At 41.0% G+C, this 23,811-nt stretch overlaps 1 protein-coding gene across 1 annotated transcript in view; it reads right to left on the bottom strand.

Moving 5' to 3' along the window:
• The window catches only part of LOC106643686 (tRNA (guanine(10)-N(2))-methyltransferase TRMT11), a 183,927-nt gene that overhangs the window by 64,890 nt on the left and 95,226 nt on the right, over positions 1 to 23,811 (bottom strand). The window lies entirely within an intron of this gene.

Raw genomic sequence — 23,811 nt, 5'->3', positions numbered from 1 at the left:
GCTTACACGCCCGTATATAATCGAAGAAAAGGATGCCCCTTGTTTTTTTTTTCCCCGAAATTTTCGCGACCCTGTATTTCCTCTTCCGTCTCTCTTTGGTTCGGCGTCGCGCTTCGTTGGCTGTCTCCTCGGCAAAACTACAGCACTGCGGGCCTTTTTACGCGCGATTAGGTGTCGATGCTACACACACATATAGGTACGGTATACGGTAAGTACGTGCTCCATTTCTTCTATTGTACCTTCTTTTTGTTTCTTGCGGCGCCTCTGCTGTTGTTGTGGTGGCGGTGGTGAGCACTGCGTCGTTGTATAGGTATACATGTTTGGGGTGTACACCGATGATTTCAACGGCGATGATGGTGGGCGGATACTGACCGTCTCGAGTTTCAGTGGGACCGACGCGAGATAAGGCCGAGGCTGTTTCGCTATTGAGCTATTCGTCACGCGTGGGTGGGCGCTCGGTTTCTTTGTGCCATTACGTACACGTATCTCGTTTTCGCTTCTTTGATTCGAAGCGTATTTTGGGCTCGGATGTCTATACTTGGACTTTTGAGAAATGTAGTTATGGGGCGTTGGTGCAATGTTGTATTGTTTTATTGTATAAAGCGTCATGAGTGAGCCGAGTGCTGTGTCGATCTTTTGCATATATGCAAATGCATGGTATACCATGTTTTTGTAGGATCCCAGTAAGAGGTTATCAACAAAAATAAATTCAAGTCGATTGAATAAAGGGAGCTTTGATGATTCGTGCAATTTTTCTCAAAGCAAAACGGCTCTTGTTGACTTGTCACTACCATAGGCTGAGACGAGTCTTGATAGGATTTTTTCATGAAGATTTGTGTATACACACACATGTGTTGGATACTGTATTCAACAATTTATATTTTCATTGAAAATTAAAGAGCTTCGGTACAGTATCAAATTAAGATAAAAAGCTCATGGCTCACTGATAATGTTGAAACGTTACATTGTCATTTGTAAAAAATAACAAATAAATTGCAAACATATGAAAAACAATTGAAAGTCATGTTTTATCAATCGGATCATGATAAATAAGAAAAGAGAAAAAATAAAAATATTTATTTGTTAAAAAACAAAAAAAAAAAAAAAAAAAGGTTCCTGACACGAGAGTGTATCATTGTTCTCCCCGAAACTTTTGAATCGCCCAAACAGTTTAACCGACAATCCAAGCTCGCCGTCCACCCATAAACGTTTCGCAAGGTGCTTCTATAGTAGAGCCATTTTCTCAAAATGAACGGCATAAAAACGTCAAATTCCGCACAAAAGCTCCTCAAACGATCCTCGACAATCAGTCGAAGAAGAAAAAAAAAAAAAAGGGAAGAATCCCAATTCCCCTGGCAACATACGACAAAACGCCGGAACTACTCGAACGGCGAAACCTCAAAAACTGGGAGATCCGAAAAGCCCAATCGAGAGATGAAAACAAAAAAGGCTGCCGAGCCTGCAGCCCCATATAGAACAAAGGCCCATCTCGGAAAGGGAATCGGCATAGGCAGCCTACCCGCGAAGCTTCGCCAAAGAAGAAGAAGAAGAAGCGGCACAGCAGCCGCAGACGGGAGAAACAAGACGAAGACGAGGCGCAGGTATATATACATACGTATACTCGTGCTGCACCACCACCAGCATCGGCATTCCTGGACTATTTCGTCTCTCTCTTTCTCTCGGTTCATTCTTGCGTCTGTAGAAGAAGAGGAGGAGGAGGAGGAGGAGGAGGAGGCCGGCTAGCGCCTCCGAGGCCCACCAGACGAAGGAGAGGGAGGGAAATGCCGATCCTCTCTCGCTTCCCTCCGCTGCATCGGGAGCCCGGCGATTCTCAAGCCATATAGTGGTGGTGGCGGCGCATCCATTGACGCCTCGGCTCGGCCCGTTCATGAATGAAACTCCCGCTCAGCCTCTCTCGGTCTCCCTCCCATCCGCCGAATCGCCCGCGCATGTGTTACTATGTCAGCTCTTCTTCTTCCTCTTCTTCTCCTCCTTCTCCCCGGCTCTATATATATATATATCATATGGTACCAACAATCGTATACATGAATTTGCAAACGAGCTCGTTATTATGTATGTATTACCTTAAATCATACATACATACGATGTACACGAGCGCGGTTTTTCGAATATAGGTCCCATTTCAGAGGCCCTTATCGCGTTGCCAAGGGAGCACATCAATCTGTATATCCTGTATTCCCGCGCTTGATTTTTTTTTTTTTTTTTTTTCATCAAACATATACTTAGCGACGCGTGTATCGATTCACTATGCACACCACGACGCGAAGCAGTTTTTCACTATACTAAACCCCGGTCTACGCTCTGGAATGCGCTTAGCTGCCCCATGGCCCGGGGCGTTTTTCGTGGGAAAAGCTTCCTTCGGCCGTCCCGGGATCACGGGTGGTGGGAAAAGCCATGTTGTTTACCGCAGAGTTTCTTTCCTCCAAGCGCCCCGACAGATACAGAGAAGATCGAACGAGGGATATTCCATTCCCTCTCTCTCTCTCTCCTTTTACTTTCGGTCGGCTTTCGTTCTCGCCAACACTTTTTTACGCTTGTGCCACACGTTTTTTGGGTTAATCGGACTGATAACCTTTTTTCCCTTTCCCTTTCCCCCCGAGTGGCTCGGCCGATTTTTATGTCACACCGATAGAACTTTTTTTTTTTTTTTTTTTTTTATTTTCCCCGTCACATCAATTAGATCCTCTCGATAACCACGATATTTACTGTGTGTGACCTTCGAGACCTTGAAACTTTTAGTGCCCACCGAGTGGAAAAAAAAGCCTCTCAAAGTCATTTAACCGTACAGCTGATCGCTCTGACGAAAATCGTTACGTTTGGACATTTTTTTCTTTAAACCACTCCCTTTTTTTCACCCACTCTAGGGTACTTGGCCCAAAAAACTCACCTACGACTTTGCAATCCATCGCGCCAAAATGTGCCAAAAATCCTCCGCAAATCGTCGATCGCTCAGCTCTACGAGAGAAATCGGCACATAAAGTACAGAAGCATCGGTATGTACTTACACATGCATAACGAGCTGCGAAAAGGCACCGCCGATCGCGCGTGTACACACGAACTCGTGTGTATATATTCCGCACGCTCACCCAGCCGTCATTAGTGCGATGAAAAATCGTCGGTCCACTTAACGATTTCGAAGGGGATCGAGAGAGGGAAGGAAAAGAAAAAAAAAAAAAACAACGACGACGACCCGGCCATTAGGTTTGATGAATAAATGGGTGGTGCGCGTCAAACGTTCCATCGAGCGACGCGGCGGATCCAAAGGGCAACAATAACGTGGGAGAAAGCGTTGCAAAGCTCCCCCGCCTATACTTGTACTCCCCATCATGATCGCCCGTAAGATTTTTCAACGCCCCAACTGCTCTCTCCATGGATCTGGTTTTGATTAGTGGCCACGTGACCTTGTACCTCACGATGGCTGTACAAGGTGACCCACTTTTCCGTTTTTTATCACTTGCGTATCAGTTTTGCACATTTCACTTGTGATTGCACAAGCACAGCATCGTCAAAAGCTTGAGCTTCCCTATACTGATTAAGACTCAAACGGCTATATGATAAATTGAAAAAAAAAAAAAAAAAAAAAAAAAAAAAAGAATAAAAACACGAATAAAAACACACAACCATCAAAATACACCTGTTGCGTGCCACTCGGCCGTCGCGACTTCCTCGGGCCAATTATGCATATAAGCATAAAGCCGAAGGATATACATCCAACCCAAGGGGCATCGACAAAAGACCGTGTTTGTGCGCGCGTTAAACGGCTCGCACTTCTCGGAAGGGGCCGTGGGTGCTTTAAAAATTTCTAGACTCGGCAAGGAGGAGACGGACGGAGAGAGAGAAGAGGACAACACACCCACGGGGGTAGTATGGGCTCACGCACACTCGAAAAAGGGAATCTCCTGTTAAAGAGCGTTGAGGACGACTTCTTCTCTCAATGAGCGAGAAGCTGAACAAAGTGCCGGCAAGGAGGAAGAGAAAAAAAAGAAAAAGAAAAAAACCTGGAGAGGAAATACTTATATACACTTGACAAAACCTTGGGCCCTGCCAATACACGTGCATATACGTATGTTCCGAGCATTTTTCTTTTTGCTTCGTGCACACGCGAAATTCTCGCTATTTCATGTGAATCGAGATTTTCTGTTTCAAAGTGCAGTTTGTATAATGTACAGTTTCCGAGATTTTTGCTTCTTCTTTCTGATTTTTAAAAGGATTTGTGTGGTGTAGCCTTGAATGGGGAATCCAAAAGTGTAATTGTATACAATTGCAATTACACATTAAAATGTTGGAGTCCTCTTCATGTCATGGCGTAAAAACAAAAGAATTAAGCAGTTGAATTAAGAAATACGGCAATAAAAGTAACTTTGATTGATTACTTGGCTTGATTTATGGCAATAAAATAACAAAAATTATTTTTAAGTTGTAAATCAAGAGAGGAAAACTTGATAAACTTATGTGGTATGCCATTCCAAAGCATTGGAAGTAGTTTGGTTCTGCGATTGAATGGTGTGGTTGTATGTACATTTTGCTGCAAAAAAAAAAAAAAAAAAAAAAAAAGAAAAAAAAATGTTAAAGGATAACAGAGGATGTTCTTAATAGACGAATGTGAGTTCATTTTCCGCCTCAAGTCCGGATCCAATAACCCAGAGCTCCCTCGCGAAGCAGCAGCGAGAGAAAACTTGCCGAAAGTAGAGATAAACAAAGCAGCAACAACGAGGATGGAAAAAAAAAAAACAAATGGGATTGCATGGATGGAAATGAGGTATACCCTTGCGAGAGAAAAGAAACACAAGTGGTGGAACAGAGAGAGCCGCGAAAGACAAGTATAAAAGGAGAAGCAGGAGGATTCCCGCAGGTAAACACGTATGTGCCCACATCGTCGGCGGCTAGAGAGTCAGGTGAATCCGTGAAATCATTCCATGCCCATTGTTACGCCGAGAGCCGGAGAAGAGAAGAGAAGAGAGAGAGAGACAGGTAATAAATACCAGAAAAAAAAGAAAAAAAAAAAAAAATGATGAACCACGGCATTTGCTGTCGGACACGTTATAATGGCCTGCACCACAGCTAGGCTGAGCCAAGATCACTTGCCCTCGCTTCTTTCGAGGGGAAAGATACGTACTACATATATATATACATTCACGTGCGTATAGCTCCGTCTTACTAATGCAGATCCCACCTATCGTCTAAGCATATTATTTTATTTTATTTTATTTTTTCTCTTTCGTTTAGCCCCAGCCAAGAAAATATATAAACAGCACGAGCAGATATACACACAGCTCCTCTCTTGTTCATCCCAGGCGCCCTGGCTTCTACGAAACGAGGCGCCTCGTCCTTTCGGTACGCCGGATTCCTTTATATTTTTTCGACGTGCCCAGTATATATAGGTATACATCTGCGAGCGAAACGCCTGCGAAGGTTTTCGCTTTTCAGCTAGCAAAGAGAGAGAGAGCGAGTTTTCCCTTTAAACGCGTACCAGCCGGGTATATGTAAACCGTTACGTTTCGGCTCGCTTTTCTCGAGGATCGTTTTACAAGGAGAAGACGACCCTGCGAAACGCAGTTGTGTCTGCATATACGTTTACCACCCGGGTGGACTATTTTTGATTTTGTAGTTCGGTGATCCTTGCAATGCCCCACGCACGACTTCCCGATGTGCTTTTTGAGCGTGTGTGTGTCCATACGTGTGAGGTCCATTTCACGAAAACCCGCGTATTTCATGTTACGGTCGATTGAAATGTTATATTTACCTCGTAAAAAAAAAAAACATTTTTTTTTGTTTGTTTATTTCCTTTGTCCGTATAAATTTATTGCATCAACAATACGCTTATTTTACTTGGTGTTTTGTTTGATCGATTACTTGTTTTTGGTTGAAAAATCTGGCAAAAGATTTTTTCACCACTTTCTAATACCCAATACAGAAATGTTACACGTATACCTTAGTTTATTCAATATTTTGGTCGATATGGCGGTGGTCACAAAATGGGGAGTCACGTGTGTTTTTCTCTGCAATGCTCGGGAGAAAGGGTTATCTCGGAAAAGGGTACGGCAAGAAAAATTCAATGAGCTGCGCGACATTACTCTGAATCTTATACATGGTCTCAGGTGTGAAAAATAAGGTGAAAAATGTCATTCTTAATTTAATATTACGGTGATTGTCACAAAATGAAAAGATGTTGTTCGGAAAACACTCGGAAGATAATATTTTAATGTCATTACGAACAAGTAGAGATATATATGCAAAAAAATTCGTGAACATGAAAGTATAATCTTGTTGAAAAAATGGGCCACTATGCAGTGTTTAAGTATTGTTTTGACTATAGTGAGGTATAGAAAAATAAATGGATGTGCTGGTAAAAATTAGTGAAAAGATATCGTCATTTTTCCAAAAGTAGACCCAGTCGAGCCCAAAAACTCTAGGTGACACATAACGTGCGGAAAAAAAACACAGGTCAAAGCTACACTTTGCCGGAGCCGCAGGTTTTCATGAAAAGACCCGTGTATACATCGCATTCGAGGCGGAGACTGCTGTTGGTTCGTTAGCCGCGTATAAAAACCGATGGGAAAAAAAGGAGCGATCCCATAGTGGTCCGAGATGGAGATGAGATACAGAATTTCTGCTTATGTGTGTACAAGCCCGTGGCCCGGGAGGAGCGTGCCGAATTCCCTTCGCTATGCGTGCCGGCCTTTGCAAACTCTCGCTCTTGCCTTCCGCGAAACGAGACAAAGGACCAAAAATTATATACCTTCTCTCTCCGCTTCGGCACTTTCGACGCCGAGTTTTATATGTAAATCGTGAAGAGAGAGCCCTCCGTCCTTGCTTTTATTTATTTTTTTCAACAAACAGGTACGTTTAGCCAAGACGAAGAAAATTTCGTGCAAACTCGTGCTTTTATTAATCGCGACGATTGTACGGGTCACCAAGAGATAAGCCCACGCGGGAGATAAACGTCACACACAGGCGTACACGTGAATTCCTCAAACAGCCATTCGTCACTCTCCAAAAATAGTCGACCGGCATGTATTAAAATGTACAGATTTCCGCAACGAACAAACGAATGAAGAAAGAAAGATTATTATATATATCGATCCTCCTTTGTAATTACCGAGCTCGGCTCGAACCGTATAATATAATAACCAGAGATGGGATGATGTATGTGTATATATAGGCTATATATTACTTTTTCTTTTTTCCCTTCGAGAGCGAAACACGTGTCGACCGGCCTGTTGCGGAAATCGCCGTCAGGCCTCCATATAGATCCATCTCACGTTTATTAGCGAGCACATAAGTAGCGCGTGTGTCTCTGTTCTCGGCTGAGTGCGCGTATATTCGCATATTACGAACGAGTCGAGGCTGATTCTGCACCCGAGAGAGAACGAGAGGGACGGAAGCGTCGTTGAATCTTTCTTTTTGTTTTTCATTTTTTTTGGAGCTACACGTGCTGGATACGTGCAGCTAAGCAAAAACTCACCACCCGCTTGGATACATATAGGAGCGGGAGCGCTACGTTCTTTGGGAGTAGATGTATGAGTACGGCTGTCGTATGCATCGGAGGAAATTACGTGCGATCGATTTTTCTTCGACAAATTAAAAAAGCCAAGTAAATTAGATGCATAAAGGAATTCGACTTTATCCGATGCTCGTAAGCGAGGGTATAGGACTATACCACGACGAGAAAGAAAGAAATTGGTCCAAATCAGTTGCTTCATCGGAACGGAAAAATGCGACTCGTTGCAGGCACGCCACGTAAAGCCAGAGACAAAACGAAGCCGCGGACGGTCGGTCCAAGCTCTCACTCGCCGAGAGGAGGAGTATACAGTGCAACCCGTGTATATAATAGGATCGAGTGAATTAACGAACGGCCGAGGGTATATATATATATATATAAGTGTATAAGCCATCAGCGAAATTCCGTCCCGTCGGAGTCACAAGGCCGCACCTCGCTCCGGAGCTGGGCTCTTCTCCCGCGACCGCCGTCGTGCGAACTTTTGCAATCGCCGCGACACACTCGTTGTCGCCGTCGTCGTCACGCATTTGGATGCCACGCAAAAACAGCTGTTACATATTTATTTTTTTTCTCTCTCTCTCTCTCTCTCTCTCTCTCCTTCCTTCTCTCTTTCTTTCTTTCGTTTGCCTCGCTCATCGCCGAGGGTATTTGCGTATAATACTCAGTGCCTTTTAATGCCTTGTTCGATCGATGTAATTGATTGTGTTTTTTTTTGAGTCCTATAAATTGTACGCCGCCCCACCACAGAATTCGAAATGCTTCATTGTAGATTATTGGGACGGTGTTTGTTGATTTTGAGCATTTTTTGTTGTTTAATGAAAAAAAAAAAAAAAAACGCGTGTGATTAAGGATATGTGTATATGTACCTATGTGTATAGAATCAAAAAAAAAATGTTTTTTACGTTAGGAATCCCAATGATTTTAGACACAATAATAGCTTGAATGATGGAAAAATTATCCCATAATGTGCTTTTGAAAATGTTGTAAAAGTAAAAAGCTTATTTGTTTTTTTTATGATGATTTAAGATCATTTCGTATATAATTTTAACATTAATTTCGTTGCATTCGTTGGAAAAAAAGATTATGCGGGATACTCGAATCATTTTGAAATGCTTTTATAATGAAAATAGATAATTGGATCTTGATGTTATTGTTTACCAATAGTACACACTCTTTAGAATTTAAAAACAAAAACAAAAAATTCAAATAGAGTTAAAAATCGTATTTGGTCTGCTTTGATTTTGATTCAAGAATGATTTCAATACATCATTGATTTACATTCATTTATAAATAACTCCATAGATGTCGTAGAGTAATTTCGTCAAAGAAGAGCCTAAACGATTTGTTCATCGTCATTTTTTCAAGGATCGACGTCGTTTAGTAAAGTATATGTATAAAATCGATTTACATTAGTTTAGAACTACCGATCCTCATAAATCGCGCTTATTGCGAGATCAATCACATTTCAATGTTACCTCTTAAAAAATCTCACTATGCACAACACACACACACACATATATATATATATACGCACTTGGAAGTAAGTACAATGTATATATCATGTTTACATGCGGACACACCACACAAGTCGTCCTCGACGTCGAAAATACAATTCAACGATACGAGAGTGCGTCGATAATGTATACATATATGTTGAGCTTCGCCAAATTGTACCACAAGCAATAAATCATCGCGTCAAAGAGGTATTATCTCGAGAAGGCGAGGCCTCCGGAGAAAAGAGTCGTATCCTCGGCAGCGCTCGTCAGGAGATTGCTCGCGTGTGCCTTGGATGCAAATTTCGTGTCGATAGCTTCTTCCGAGCTTTTCGTCCCGAAAACGAGACGAGATACGAGAAACACTATACTTGGTTGTGCACGGGTGAAGAAAGTTGTGCACTTGAATTGCAAAGTTTGCCCTTCGAGGTGAGCTTCAAAAGTTCATGAGTTTTGGAATTCGTGGGAATTAAATGCGCGCGAGTTACAAAAGACCTCTTAGTTGTGCCCTGCATTTGATATCTGTCACAACTGTTTTTAACATATTTCTTCATTTTTTATCCTTTAGTACATTTTTCCATGGAAACAATACTTTCTACGAACTCGATCAAATCGAGTAGTAAAATTTTATTTACTGAAAACTGGACTGCAAAAGGGACACCCGAATCGAATTCCCACGAGTATCGACAAAGTAGCAAATAGGTGTACTTGTACATTATATACACGTACCTGTATTGGGGACAAAAACGTGCGGGAGTGAGCACTCGTCTCTTGTCCTCAGGTCGAGTTATTTCGAGTAATAATACGCATACATCATCAGAGCCGCGTCCCCGCGAGGCGCAATAATACCAACATCACGTAAGTATATGCGCGCACGTGCACGAGTGGACGGCTAATATTTGAGTTAGTGCGTATATACGTGGTGCATCAGGACTCTCGAACCGCGATGACCTAGTGAAAATTGTCTGGGGGGGAAAATATTCTTTTGCGCTTACCGACAAACGCCGACACTTGCTCTTTGGCTGTATGCACGTTCTTATGGTGGTGCATTGTGGCTTCTTTTTTTCCCCCTCGTGTGTGTTGCAATGTACTTAACATTTCGTAATCTTGACTGCGTATCTGTCCAATCTATGCTTTTTTATGTATAATTATCATGCATCCAATGGGCGTGATGAGTCGTAGACGAAGGCAATGTACTACAATCGTGTGAAATATCGATAGAAAATTGTTTTAAATACTTGGTCATTAAGACATTACTTTCTAACAAAATTTTAAAATAAAATTTAAAATTAATTATAACCAGATACAAAATATAAAAATTTATAAAATTACAATAAAGTAATGCCAAGTGTTTTTAATAAACATCAAAATTCAATTCACACAATCATCGTTCACAAATATTTTGGAAATAGTGCAAAATGGTACTTTTTCTTCTCTTTGGGATGGTAAAAGTATTGTAAAAGTATGGAGTCTGGGGTACGATTACAGTCCACAGTATTTGATACTTTTTTCAAAATAATTTTATACTGTATCTTAAGTACAGTTTTCAGATTGTATTTATATAGAAAAACCATGCAAGGTATAACCGAATAAGTATCCCATGCCCAAGTATGTATCTGCCGATTCGCAGCTGCAAAGTTTTCGTGGCACGATTAAAGAAGCCTTTCATCCGAAAATCCAATAGCACACCCATTGACGATGATTAAACACCACAAACCTTTTTTTTCCATCAACGTATACAAGCAGTGATAAACGCTGATTACCTCACTTTGTAACAACCAACTCTTGGCTCCTCTCGATTAGCCAGGAAAAAAAAAAAAAAAAAAAAGAAAAGAAAAAGAAAAAACACAATCTGTCACGCACCAAAGACACTCAAACTTGCCGTTCGCACCTTTCATCTTCCCACGAAATTAGCATAAAAACGACACGTGTAACAGCTCTCTCTCTCTCTAACGCACAAGCACGCCAAGGCACCTGCGATGGAAGAACCCGTCTCGCCTGTTTGATTTTCATCAAAAAATTTCACCGCAACCGCGCGCCGGCGCACATTACACGGGGCCGCTGAAATTTCTGTCCAAATCACCGGCCCCGGCGATAAAGACAGGAAACTCCGTACGAACAAAAACGAGCCAGACGAGAGAAGAAAGAAGACGAAGAAATAGAAAGAGAAACAAAAAAAAAAAAAAAAAATCCCGGCAAAATAGAAGATACATGTACCTGCAGGTAAGCGAAAAGAAGATGAGGACGAGGAAGGCGGAGGTCACGTTCGCGACTGTATAAGCTTGTGTGCATGGCACACAAAGGCGATCTGGTTTTGCGTGTGCGTGTCTTGGGAGAGAGAGAGAGAGAGAGAGAGAAAGAGAAAAAAATTCACAGGAGGTAGGCAGGGAAATAAATATACACGTATAGGTACAAGTGGGAGGAGAAGGAGGATCCGCCCGGGCAATTTGGGCTTCTCTATCAGGATGCCGGGGCCGAAAGAGGATAGTGGGTTGTAACGTGTAGAGAAAGAGGAGAGACTCTCTCGGCGATTTTCGCAAGGCAGCAGGAGAGAGAGAGGCACAAGATTACGCGCGCGAGCTTATACACATATAGATATATGTACATACGCATGTTCCAACGATAAAAGGGGGCGGGGGTAGGGGGAGAGGCGACATGCATATTTCACGAGGCATTACGCCGTTCATCAAGTAGGCATAAGTTTTCTTTAGAAATGCCAAGATTCTCGCATGCCGCCTCCACCCCTTCGAGCCCCTTCATTGCTTTGTGCGCGTGTGCCTCGCTTTTCAATAAATTTCGCCTCCTTTTATCGCTCGCGCCCGCACTACTAATTTAAGCTAGAGGTATCGTCTCGTTTTTTTTTTTTTTTTTGTTTTTTTTCTCTTTCTTGGTTGCGATTTCTTTTCTCATCCAGCCTTTTGTTTCTTCTTTTTTTTTTCTTTTTTTACTTTCGCAGATTCACCTTTATAGTATTGCACCCTTTAAATGTATGTTAATTGCATGAATTATACAAGATCTGACAGTGATTATAGACTCGCTGTTATGGTACGCACATATTGTCATTAAAATAACTCTCGTTGATGATGGTTATTCTTTTTTTTTTCGTTCCAACAATTACTTCGATGATCTTTACCATTCTTCCGCGACTTATTAAGGGCCACAGCCAAATGATCTAACTTGAGGTGGTCCATCGTTTGCGAAATTGTTGTCGTAGGAACTAAATTGAGATGTACTCTCCTTCAAAATTTCTGATTAAGTTGCTTCTGCTGATGTAAAAAGCTTTCGTTCAGCCAAAAAAATATATATATATTCCAGAGGATTTGTAATTTAACAATCGCGCCTACGACTCGGAAGTCCAGCATGAAAACCCGCCACTGCCCGCACATGACTGTAATAATGAAGTTGCTCCGAAAATTCAATGGTCATGCACGGGCGCCCCAACGTGCATGGACGACGTCCTTGGCTAGTGACAATCGACGACTGATTATGGCTGTCGTGTTGGAGCAACCACGAACCAACGACACGAGGGACATGTCCAAAAAAGCGTCAAAGGACGAAGCAAAAAAAAAAAAAAAACAAACAAACAACGATTCATCAGTACCAAAAATACAGATATACTTATATACCCTCGCGCGCCCGACGAAAGCGCGGGAGAAAGAAAGCCGGCCGGTAAATATGGAGAGTGGTATGAAGAGGAAAAAGAGGGAGATGAATCTTCGTCGCCGTCGTTTCGGGGGCCTCCCGACGCATACGAGTACACACACTCGTACTAACCGACTGAGAAAGATCAGACGGGGAGAAGAAGAAACAAAAAAAAAAAAAAAAAAAGAGGAGCAACAAGAGTACGGATAGGCGGGAGGGGGCTTCATTTTCGGCCAGCGGCGATTCTTTGTCTTGAGCCACGGCTGCGACGGTGGCGCAGGAGAGGGTGGATATAGTGTACACACACGTACGCGAGTGCAACTTGGATGTATCTACATGTGTATGGAAAAAAAGTATGTATTTCGTACATGCGTGCGGGTGCCTCTCCTTCGCTGCATTCCGCGATAGTGTGTACGTGTGTTTGTAGGTGACTGTGTGTAAGATGCCCCCCCCCCCTATACGCGTAGGAGGTCCTGAGAAACTCTGTCGGGGGAGAAATTTTGGGTGCAGCATCAGCTGTGTGTGCGAAGCACGCGAAATTTCGCGCGCTCGAGTCGATTGGCACTGGGGTCCTTGGGAGTGCTTCGGGAGCTCATGGAAAGGCCTAGGGTATCTGTCCGGTTGCCGAGGTGAAGGAAAAATGAGGGATTAATTTACACGTTCTCTATAGCAGAGAGGTTTATTAATTGTGTTTTTTACTCTGGCTGAAGGGCACAGACTCAACAAGGTGGATGCACTAAATGACGTTTGATTTACATTTAGGTATAACATAAAAAAATGATCTTTTGGCGTACAATCAGAATTAAGTTGAGTAGAGAGAGGGATGGAGTCAGGCCGGGCTGCGAGTCATTTGGTGAGATGATGCGTAAGCGTTTTACCGCGTGTGCATGCCCGTCGATTTTTGATTCGATAAAAGATGTTTCAATCGTCTTTCAAAGAAATTCCGCAGTTTTTTACCTTTTCTCTTGCAAAAACTGTTTTTGTGTTGGATGCTCGAATATACAATGGGTAGCTTCGGACTTGGTTATTTACAAACGATCGGCAACCGCGCAGTTCATCAAAATATCACGAGTGAGACGGGGATTTGGTCCGAAAATTGTAGAAAATTAAATCCTTGCGCGGCGAGTAAGTGGCGCCTCAACGTAACAACGCGCACGACTAATTAAATTTCCAGCCGTCGCCCCTCGAGTGCTTTGTCACGCGTAAAGCAACAAATTACGCCAATTAAGCGGTTAATTGCAAGTACGCGAGTGCGAGGCAAAGTACATAAATAGCACGAAAGGGAGGGAGAACGAGAGATTCGCGTCGCTTTCACTCAAAGTGCATCGTTTGCTTGGGGTCCCCTGCACTGGGAGTCTTACGGATGAAACTCTTCCCCACTGAATTTGTACAAAAAATTCAAGGGCAATCCGCTCGCTATTTTAAATCGATATCACGATGACGACGGCAAAAACAGCTCGTGCACGTTACGCCGCTTGTAACACGAATGGACATCAACGAGTGCCGGAGACGACGACGACGGGGTTTAATGAAAACGTTGGGCACATCAGAGGAATGAAGGAGTGTAATAAGCTCGCCGGTGAATAAGTAATAACTTTGCGGGCAGCAAAAATTTATGCCAAGTGTGAGTCACGTATGGGTAGACATGATGTACGGGACACCCACACGCGTATAATGTTCCACGCCTCCGTTGCAGTCCTGAAATTTCGCTCTTTGTCTTTGGCACGTCGTTTATGTATACACGCGCACACGCACGACGCCTCTTCGTCTCTTCAATTGCGCGCGGACAGATGACGACGAGGACCCGTGTAATAAAATTTCGGCCACTTTATTTTATGGCCCGATTAATTGCGTAAAGATCCCTCGACAGCGTTTGCGTGCCTTGGGGCCAATGTGCTCGGGTATATTGTAATCAGCTGTATTAGTTTTTTGGCTATACTTTTCGTTGGCACCCGCGACTCGTTTGATCTGCCCCCGTTGATGACTCGGCTTAGGTGTGGGTCGAATTTCGACTCACGAGATTGCGTCAGTGTGGTTGATTTAATTTTTTTTTTTTTTTTCTGTTCTCAGTGGGTTATTTGAAAAAATGCTCCAAAATCTTGGGTAGGAAATTAATGGGGATACTTTAGATTTCCACAGCGTTCTGGCACTACTTTACGTGAGAAAGATTGAAAAAGATTCACGTTTTCAAAGTATAGCATCCCTTGCTGAGATTTTTTATGGTTTCGGGATTTCCGGGTGCACCATTGCATCGTTCCCTGTTTTAATAGCGTCAACAAATTTTCACTTCTCGATGAATGAAAGATTTAGAAAACAAAGATACGAGTGCTTTTGTGGAAATCGTATCAAGATATTCCGAAAATCTTGTCTTACACTTGATCGCATTGTGAAAATGTTCTTGTTTAAATTTGCGTGTTATAATATATACCGCACCACTACTTACGCCTCCGTCTAATCATTCATATGGCGAACCCATGGGAAAAGGCCGTATCTGCACTCTTACGTACATATACGTGAGTGTATATATATATATATATATGTCTATATAGCAAACAGATTCATTGACTCTCCCGCTCTCTGTGGAGCGAGCGAGCGCGAAGGTCTCCATTGTCCCATTGACCACTGCCCGGCGCATATATATACACACCCGCACACAAGACGCGTATGCGTTTGGTTTATAAAAATGAGTTGCAACAGCAGCAGCATTTATATAGGGACGGTCGAACAAATCGTTTTGCTGGCAAGTGTATTAACCAGCCAGCCGACTCCTCCTCCGCTCTATCATTCACTCTTTCTCGCAAACGCCTCTCTCTCTCTCTCTCTCTCGTGCGGTGTATACTTGTATAAACGGCGACGAGCGGCGTCGTTCCTCGCGATCTTTGCTCTATCGCTTCTTCCCTCGCTACGGCAGCGATACCGATGGGATTAAGCGGTCGCTCTCCTCCTCCTTCGTCTTCTTCTTTATCGTCTGGCACTGCTGCCGATGCAGTCTCGAGCTCTTGCTGTATAATATACACGTTGCCGTCATTTCCGCTTTCTCGGCTCGTTTCTGCCCTCATCTCTCCTGCCTTTGTTTTCCCTATCCCCCCCTCCCTTTCTCAGCCACTGATGCTCTTATGGCTGCATTTCTCGGTTCAACTACTTGTAGCTGCTTTGCTGATGATGACGAGCTTCCAAGTGTTTGGTGTATGTAGACTCTACTGAGATTACAGTGCGGGTCAAGAGGATTGGTTTTCGACATTGGGTAATTTTGCGGTCTGTGGGACTCTGCTCTGCGTCTCTTTGTGTACACGACAGCTCGTTACCACTGCGGTGTCTCTCTTAAAGCGTGGCCGATGGGAGAAATTCGGAGTGTTGTTGTCGCGCATTATGAATTTGAAGAAAAATTGTAGAACCTCATTATTTTTTGAAAAATCATACGAGCCAGCTCAAACAATCTTTTTAACGGCTTAACATTGTACTGTTTTAAATTTTCCATCAAATTGTGGATTAAATTCGTAAATTTTGTTTGTTGAATTTTTACTGTCCTTAAAATCAAAGTTTAAAATTATTGTAAAATATTTTTTATTTAAAGTCTTGGAACGACAATGTGGACAAAAATCGTATTTTTATGAAATGTACAATTGTTGGTCACAAATGTAATTAAGAAAAGTTAGATACCATGAATCGAGTTTCTTACGGTTAATAGTGTCAAACAATTTTTCGTTGTTTTCGTATCCATTTTTTACTACAGACTATTGGCAGTATTTCTAGTAAAATTTGTCTCTCTGATGTAAATAGTCCAAGTGCAACCAAAGTTATCTAAAAAGTTTGAACCTATTTGAATGATAATCAGTTAGTTACTTCAGTTAGTCAAAAAACTTGATTATGCAAACATACGCATACATACATCACGTGATCAGATGGAATCGGCCTCATGCTATAAGGTTTAAAATTTGTTTTACATTATTGAAAATAGATGATATATGAGTGATTGCATACTTTACTCTGATAAAAGTATAAGGCACTCTATAACAGTGGTCGTACCTAAAAAAAAAAAAATATTTATGTATTAAATATTATTGGTATTCCCGTGAATCTGTGAAAATACAGTAACGTGTTCGTTTACACCACCGATATGCTCAATGATCGATAATACCATTGTTACCAACGTATAGTATATAATATGTACACTCTCAAAGATAGACTAATAACCATTTCAAACCTCCTGACGTCCTCTACTATATAAATTCCTCATTTTCCTCAAGGACATGTGTTCTGAACTGTTAAAATGTGTGCCAAGAAATTTGTAGATTTAGTGGTTTTTAATAAAATGAGTAACCGGAATTACTAAGTTCATGACCCACACGATAACTTACTCTAAATGTTGACACATGATGTATTTTACGAATTAATTTTCAAACAATTAACCCACTGAAAAGTTTATTTACAAAAGAGTCACATGTTTTTAGCTATCGGGGCCGCAGTCTGTAGATTTCAATAAATTTTTACTCAAAGGAGTGCAAAAGCTATTTTGAAAGTGGTTGGAAAAACAAGCTATTCTAAAATCGTTGAAATTGTCATTTCACAATCTTTGCCAGTTTGTGTTGTACAACGCTGTACTATGAAATTTGTTGATAGTAACACGCCGAGCACAATAACTTTTGTCAAACCGACGACACCAGAAATAAAGGCTTTAAAATTACTTGACTCGTTCACGTACAGCTAACGCCCATTACTATGCTATCATTGCTTATCGTCAAGCACTACAATATAGAAATGACTTCATTGGCTGTACGTGCATTGATTTTTTAAGCGTTTGACTGCACAGATCGTAAGGTTTTTGTCGTGCCCAAAAATTTAAAATATAAAGTGATCGTGGCGAGATTTTTATAAAAAAATTCCTTACATGTGAAGTGCATGATATTATATCATATCGAGAACACCTTTAAAGAAAAACTATTGAGTAATTTAGTGATGAAGGAGAAGTGAATTTTGGAATATATTCTTGTACTCAGTGGGACACAACCTGGCAACTTTTATTCTTTACTAATTGGGTGTATATTACATTGGTTGGGATGAATCGACGCAGCACTTACGTGAAGGGACCAAAGATTATTTTTTCAAAGGACTAGTGGAAATCAAGATACAGAAAGGTAAGTTTTTTTAGTATCAAAAAAGCTTAATTGTCTTCCTACTATTCATATTTTGGGGACGTAGAGAGTACTAACGTAGAGACGGAACGTAGTAATGGTATTCCATTGTAGTACAGAAAATCACAATACAAGCCATTCATCTGTTTTTTTATAACTGTATTCATAAATATACCAAAACTGATCATCGATCGATTCCTTTAAGAGTACTTACTTCATACAAATAAGTATAATCAAATGTCCAGGTCTCGAATGATATGATTTACAAAAGATGTTATTTGAATAACAAAAGCTTTAACGTCTCTTTAAATAAGTTAAGAGGTAAAGTAGGTGATTTTTTTTTATAATGCAGTAGTTCTAAATTCAAATATCAACTACTTTCTTCTAATGTTTGTCAACTCCCAGAACTAGGCCTGTTTTTGCCCTCAAAATATTGTAAATTCAATGAAATCCCCAATATCTACAAAAGTCTAAGTTTTTTCTAGTTTTATTTTTTTTATTTGCAGAATAGCAACTTTATACCACCGACTGTATCAACAAACCCATAAAAGTCATATATCATTGTGCATATATGATTTTTATATTGCGACTGGTTATCCAATCACTTTGACAGGAACAGTCAGGATCTCATAGGTCCATGGAAAGGGCTAGTGGTACTTCCTCAGAACGTTTCCACTATTGCGACAGATGTGGAAAAACTTTTCATTCGGTTTCTCATCTCAAGATACACAATCGCACTCATACGGGCGAAAGACCTTTTACCTGCCAAGTATGTCCTCAGACTTTTGTCAAAAAGGCATATCTTACCGAGCACGAGCGAATACATACGGGCGAGAGGCCCTTCAGCTGTAAATTTTGTTCAAATACTTTTGCCCAAAATATCACTCTTACAAGGCATGAGCGAACACATACGGGCGAAAGGCTCTTCAACTGCAAATTTTGTCAAAAAACGTATGAATGCAAGTCTGATCTTATACAGCATCAGCAAACACAACATGTGATTTTGAAAATCTACCACTGTGCCATGTGTCCACAAGCTTTCACGAAAAAAATCATCCTTAAGAAGCACCTGCAAACTGTCCACTTGGATGAGATGCCCCACTGCAGTACAATGTCTTCAGCAACTTCGAAATCTGGAAAAGCTTCTAGTGATTCTGTGGATCCCCATAAGCTCAGTCACCAATGTTTATTTTGTCCAGAATTTTTCAGTGACATCGATGACCTTGAATTTCACTCCCAAACCCAACACATCCACTGACAAAACATGTGTCCATGAAAATTCGACGAATACGTAAATCTCCTAGAGCACAAACATAGTGTTCACAGAAAGCTCTGATCACTCGAGTCCAATTGTACTCATTTTTATGGAACATGTAGTTGATGAGGTTGACGAAGTGACTACTAGTGTATGTTACACATTTCTATTTTTGCATTGTAATTCTTATTTAAATATTTTGTTTAATGTTTTGAATTAAAATACAGAAGAATATACTGTATGTTTATGTTGTAAAAGTGTTGATGAATCAGGAAATAAGGAAAATGAGATAATAACTATTAGTCGGATCGTATTAGAGTAGTGAACAAGAGAAAGTATATCACTGGGTTTCAGCTATAAGCAAAACAAAAATAAGTGAATAAATTTATGCAAATCATTACGTTTAGCATGAAAGGCACTATCAATCTATGGGTTGTCACAAAAAATGTGTAAATTAAACCATTGAAATTTATTTTTAGATAATATTCGTAGTATAATCTCGTATCTAAATAAGTTTTATTTTAATTGCTTTGTTAGTAAATGTCAAGTAATAAAATTACTTATTATAAAACAATTTTTAGTCATTTCAAATGATTCCTGTTATATCCTAAGTTACTATGGGAGAACTAGGCAACACGAAAAAGTTCATTTTGATAGGATTTATAATTGTTGTTTAAATATTTTGTCTGCAAATGCCATCCAAAGTTTCATACTCTTAAACAATTTTTCGACTACTTGAAATCAATTTTTTTTTGTAAGTTGTAGGATGATAATGCATACAAAACTCACGAAACTAGTCAATACAAAAAAGGTCTACAAGATCATCTATTTTCACAAGATCTACAACTTTTGTACTTGACATTTTATCCACAAATGTAATGTAGTAATATTAAATACCGTAAAACGTATTTTTGGTCTTTTTAAAACGATTTTAACGGTTTATAATGTTAAAAGATTTTTTCATTATTTCCGTATCCATTGTATTTTAAGTAATTTACAACTATGTCTTTAAATGCGAACCAACAAAATGTACGTGAGAGGAATTATTGCTAAAAAAACTGGTCTTTCTTCTATCAAAATTTTCCTCTCTGGCCTTAAAAATTTTAGCCTATTCGGATGATAATTAATTAATTACTTGAATTAGTCAAAAAATTTTATTACGTAAACATACGTACCATACATTACGTGACCAGCTCCAATCGTATAAGTACTATCAAATGCCGATAAAATATCGAATGTTTTACTGTTAACTGAACAAAAATCTCTGACAACTCAAACTTTATAATCGAAGTGTATCAAAATGGACTTCAAGTGTGTTTTATGCATTTATGATTAAGTTAATTAAAAAACTAGCAATAAACAAATACATTCTGTCAACAGTATTAAAAATAAGTGTGACCCTGCGATATCAGGGATAACTGATTCAACAATGAAAAATAAAAATATACGTCGTAGCAAGGATTAAACGGTCGAATCAGCCATGGCTGACCAAACTAAGGTTGTACTACTGAAAATTCTAAAAACGGCTCAACGAATGATTCGAGGCCACTAACAGCCCCAAAACACTATCAGAGGAACATTTCAGATTCGCTAGTAAATTTTCACCGAGTAATAAATCTCCAACATAAGTAATAAATAAAAAAAACACTCACAAACCAGTATAATACACGTGTCCGACGTAGCCCCACTTTCACGATACGGCACATTGATATACTTGTATACAGGCAGATAATATTCATTGATTGGTGTTGGTGATCATACTTTGCACATTAATTTCAGGACTATATATCGTAATATGTCATCGTAGACGTATATCCTTCCATATGGTGGAAGAATTACGTGTCCAAGCCATCAAAATGAGAGTCAACCTACTCGTGGCTCGGTGGTTCACACAAATATCGCGCGCTGCGCCTGTAATACATTCATACGCGCATTCACACGTGCGTGAGTGAGTTGTGAATTGGATAAAAGGAGGCCGAGGCAGAGGTGCCTCAGAAGGATACGGCAATGAGAAGTGGCGAGGCGGAGAAAGGCGGGGAAAGAGAAAAGAGGAGCAGCGTGTATACGCGTCCCCGGGGCGCCGCGCGGGAATGCCCGTGCGAAGACACTTTGAGGCCCTTCCGAGAGCTCCCATTCCACCCCATCTCACGTTGCTACGGCCACAAGCGGTTTTCTCCGCCGCGCCTTGCTTCTATGCCCATACGTGTGTCGTACACTTGTGAGGACACGTGAAACGTTCGTATGGCCGAGACGACATTTTTCGAATGCGGGAAATCATGAACCGGCTTGGGATGGAATTTTTCTTCTTCTTCTACTCCTTCTTTTTTTTTTTTTTTTTTTTTCCTCGTTCTAACGAAAGTTTAGCTCGGATAGATCGATTTCGAGGAAAAAGAAGCGGAGGCCGTGACCTTGGGACTACACTGCTGCTGCTGCGTTTAAATGACGTGAATGAAAAGAAAGTAAAAGAAGACGCTAACGAGTTGGGTTTGATGTTTAGGTGCGTTCCTCGCGTGTGTATTGGTATTATAACATATTTTTTTAAAAATATTTTTGGCTCACGAGTTTTGTTTATAACCTTGTTATCATACAAGATGAGTCATGTTATCAGTCACTTACTTTGAATGATGGGATAACCTTGCCTTTTGTTCTAGAGGGAGTTTTTACTTAATAGTTGTAGAAATTTTTTGTATTGTTTTCAATTGCTTGCACCATTTGCTTGATGTAATAAAAAAGTCAACTCTACGATGTGAAAAAGAATCGACTTGGATCGAGAAATAAAATGGTCAGTTTTACTTTTCCTGTATTAAAGGGATCAACTTGATTTAAAAGGCGAAAAAGAGTGAGCCCGGCTCTAGCAACGTAAAAGAGATCGATTCGTCTCTCGTGAAATAACAGTTATCCCTTTTTTCATCGGAGAGATAACTGAAAAAATTAATATTTTGATCAATAACTGTAAAATAAACAATGAAGAACCGTAAGAGATTCGAGTATATTTAATCTCCTTCTTTCAACTCAACGACGTATTTGAGAAACATTTAAGATTGCCGTTAGCAATCCTTTAGTTTTTCCTTGCTAGTTGGAGACGAGTCAATCAACAGTAAAGTCTACTTCAAAATGATTTATAATGTGATAAATTTCCGTTCTCCAATGCTGCATTAATAACATAAACATGTATATTTAACTCTTCATCCCAGATAGCGGTGGTAACGGAGACTCATATGTGAGACATAAAAATATGCTGGACAGCGTTTAAATGACGCGTTTGAGTTGTTGAACTGAATGAACCAAAGCGAAAGAGAGAGGGAGGGAAAAGGAGACAGCTGATTTGAAAAAAATGAGAAAAAGAAGATCAGGGAGGGGGAGAAAATAAAATAGAGAAAGCTTGTCGAAAGATAGCGCGGAGAGGGGGGAGAAGGAGGGGTCTTGCTCTCGCGAAATCGAAAAAACAAACGATGCACAAAACGCACGAGAAGATGCAGGGTGGGAGAGGCTCGGAGGAGCATAGACATTGGTGGTCCAAAAGGCGCGCCGCGTGATCCGAATTGCCACCGGCTCTCACACACGACATGTATACCCATATACGTACGAGAGAGTATAACGTGCATATCTCTCTCTCTCTCTCTCTCATTCTCTTTTCAGCAGCGGCGAGCCTCGAATAATCTTCTTCTTCTCCGGCTTCGCCAGCAGCTTCGCTCCCCCTCCCCGCGCGACTTATTATTTTATTTCTTGATTTTCTTTTTACTCTCTCTTTTGGATTGCGGATTCGCAAATAATGAGGCCGATGACGGCGAATCATCTCACTCGCGCGCACACGGTATCCTTTTGTCTAGGCCTTTGTTTATCGAGTGGCGCACTGCACACGCACGCACACACATGCACACACGCACACAGACAGACACCCCTCTCACTCGCCACTATATAAAGGTCCTTCATTCACTTCTCTCGCCCTGCAGAGAGGCTCATTCACGCCGCTCGTTTTTTACAATCTCTCGCGCTTTATCTCTCTCGGCCTCTCCGCTTGTCTCGTGCTCGCTGTGTGAGCGAGGACCTGTTGCTACACCCATATAAATATATGTACACATGCATCCACAGCAGCTCATTGACGAGTTCTCGTAGACGAGGGCATAGAGGAGAATAGCTCGCGGCGGCGAGTTTAAGCGCGCGATGAGTGCCGCATGCGTGTTCATTTTTTCTTTTTTTTTCCTCTCTCTTTCAGTCCTGCCTCCTTTTTTCCCTCTCTTTGCTTTGCTTTTCTTGTTTCTCATCCGCATCACCGTCGACAGTGTGAGAATCGCCAGGGAGACATCGGCTGGAGCGCCACGCTGCTGCTTCCCTCTTCTCTTTGCTCAATTGATTCATTATGTGCGCCAAGTTTACGTGTAACCACGTGCGTAAGAGTACTGGCGCACGTACCCGTGGTCTAGCCTACATTTTATACATAGAGAAAGTCACTGATGAAATTATTGGCCATTGGCTCGTATCGTTGCTATTCATTGAATTTTAATGTTCCTTCAGTCTAGAAGAAATTATCTCACCGGATAAAAATGATGAACTATATTAATCTGCAATGTTGGGCTGGTGCCATTTCTACGCGGGTTTGGAGAAGGGCAGGTTGAAACTGAGGGTTGTGAAAGAAAGTGCTGTAGAGGATACTTTTGCAATGTTAATTGAAATGCAAAGAGGTGCGCGTGGGTCAACTTTGAGTCGATTTGCAAAGTTTTGTTCAGTTACCGCAGCCGTGTACGTTGCAGTTTGCCTGTACCATTA

Source organism: Copidosoma floridanum, unplaced genomic scaffold (assembly GCF_036245765.1).
Source record: "Copidosoma floridanum isolate Cflo_tuat_1 unplaced genomic scaffold, Cflo_Japanese_pri ptg000030l, whole genome shotgun sequence".
NCBI classification, from domain to species: Eukaryota; Metazoa; Arthropoda; class Insecta; order Hymenoptera; family Encyrtidae; genus Copidosoma; species Copidosoma floridanum.
Note: the sequence above shows the minus strand (reverse complement) of the source record. Positions and strands in the feature narration are given on the sequence as shown.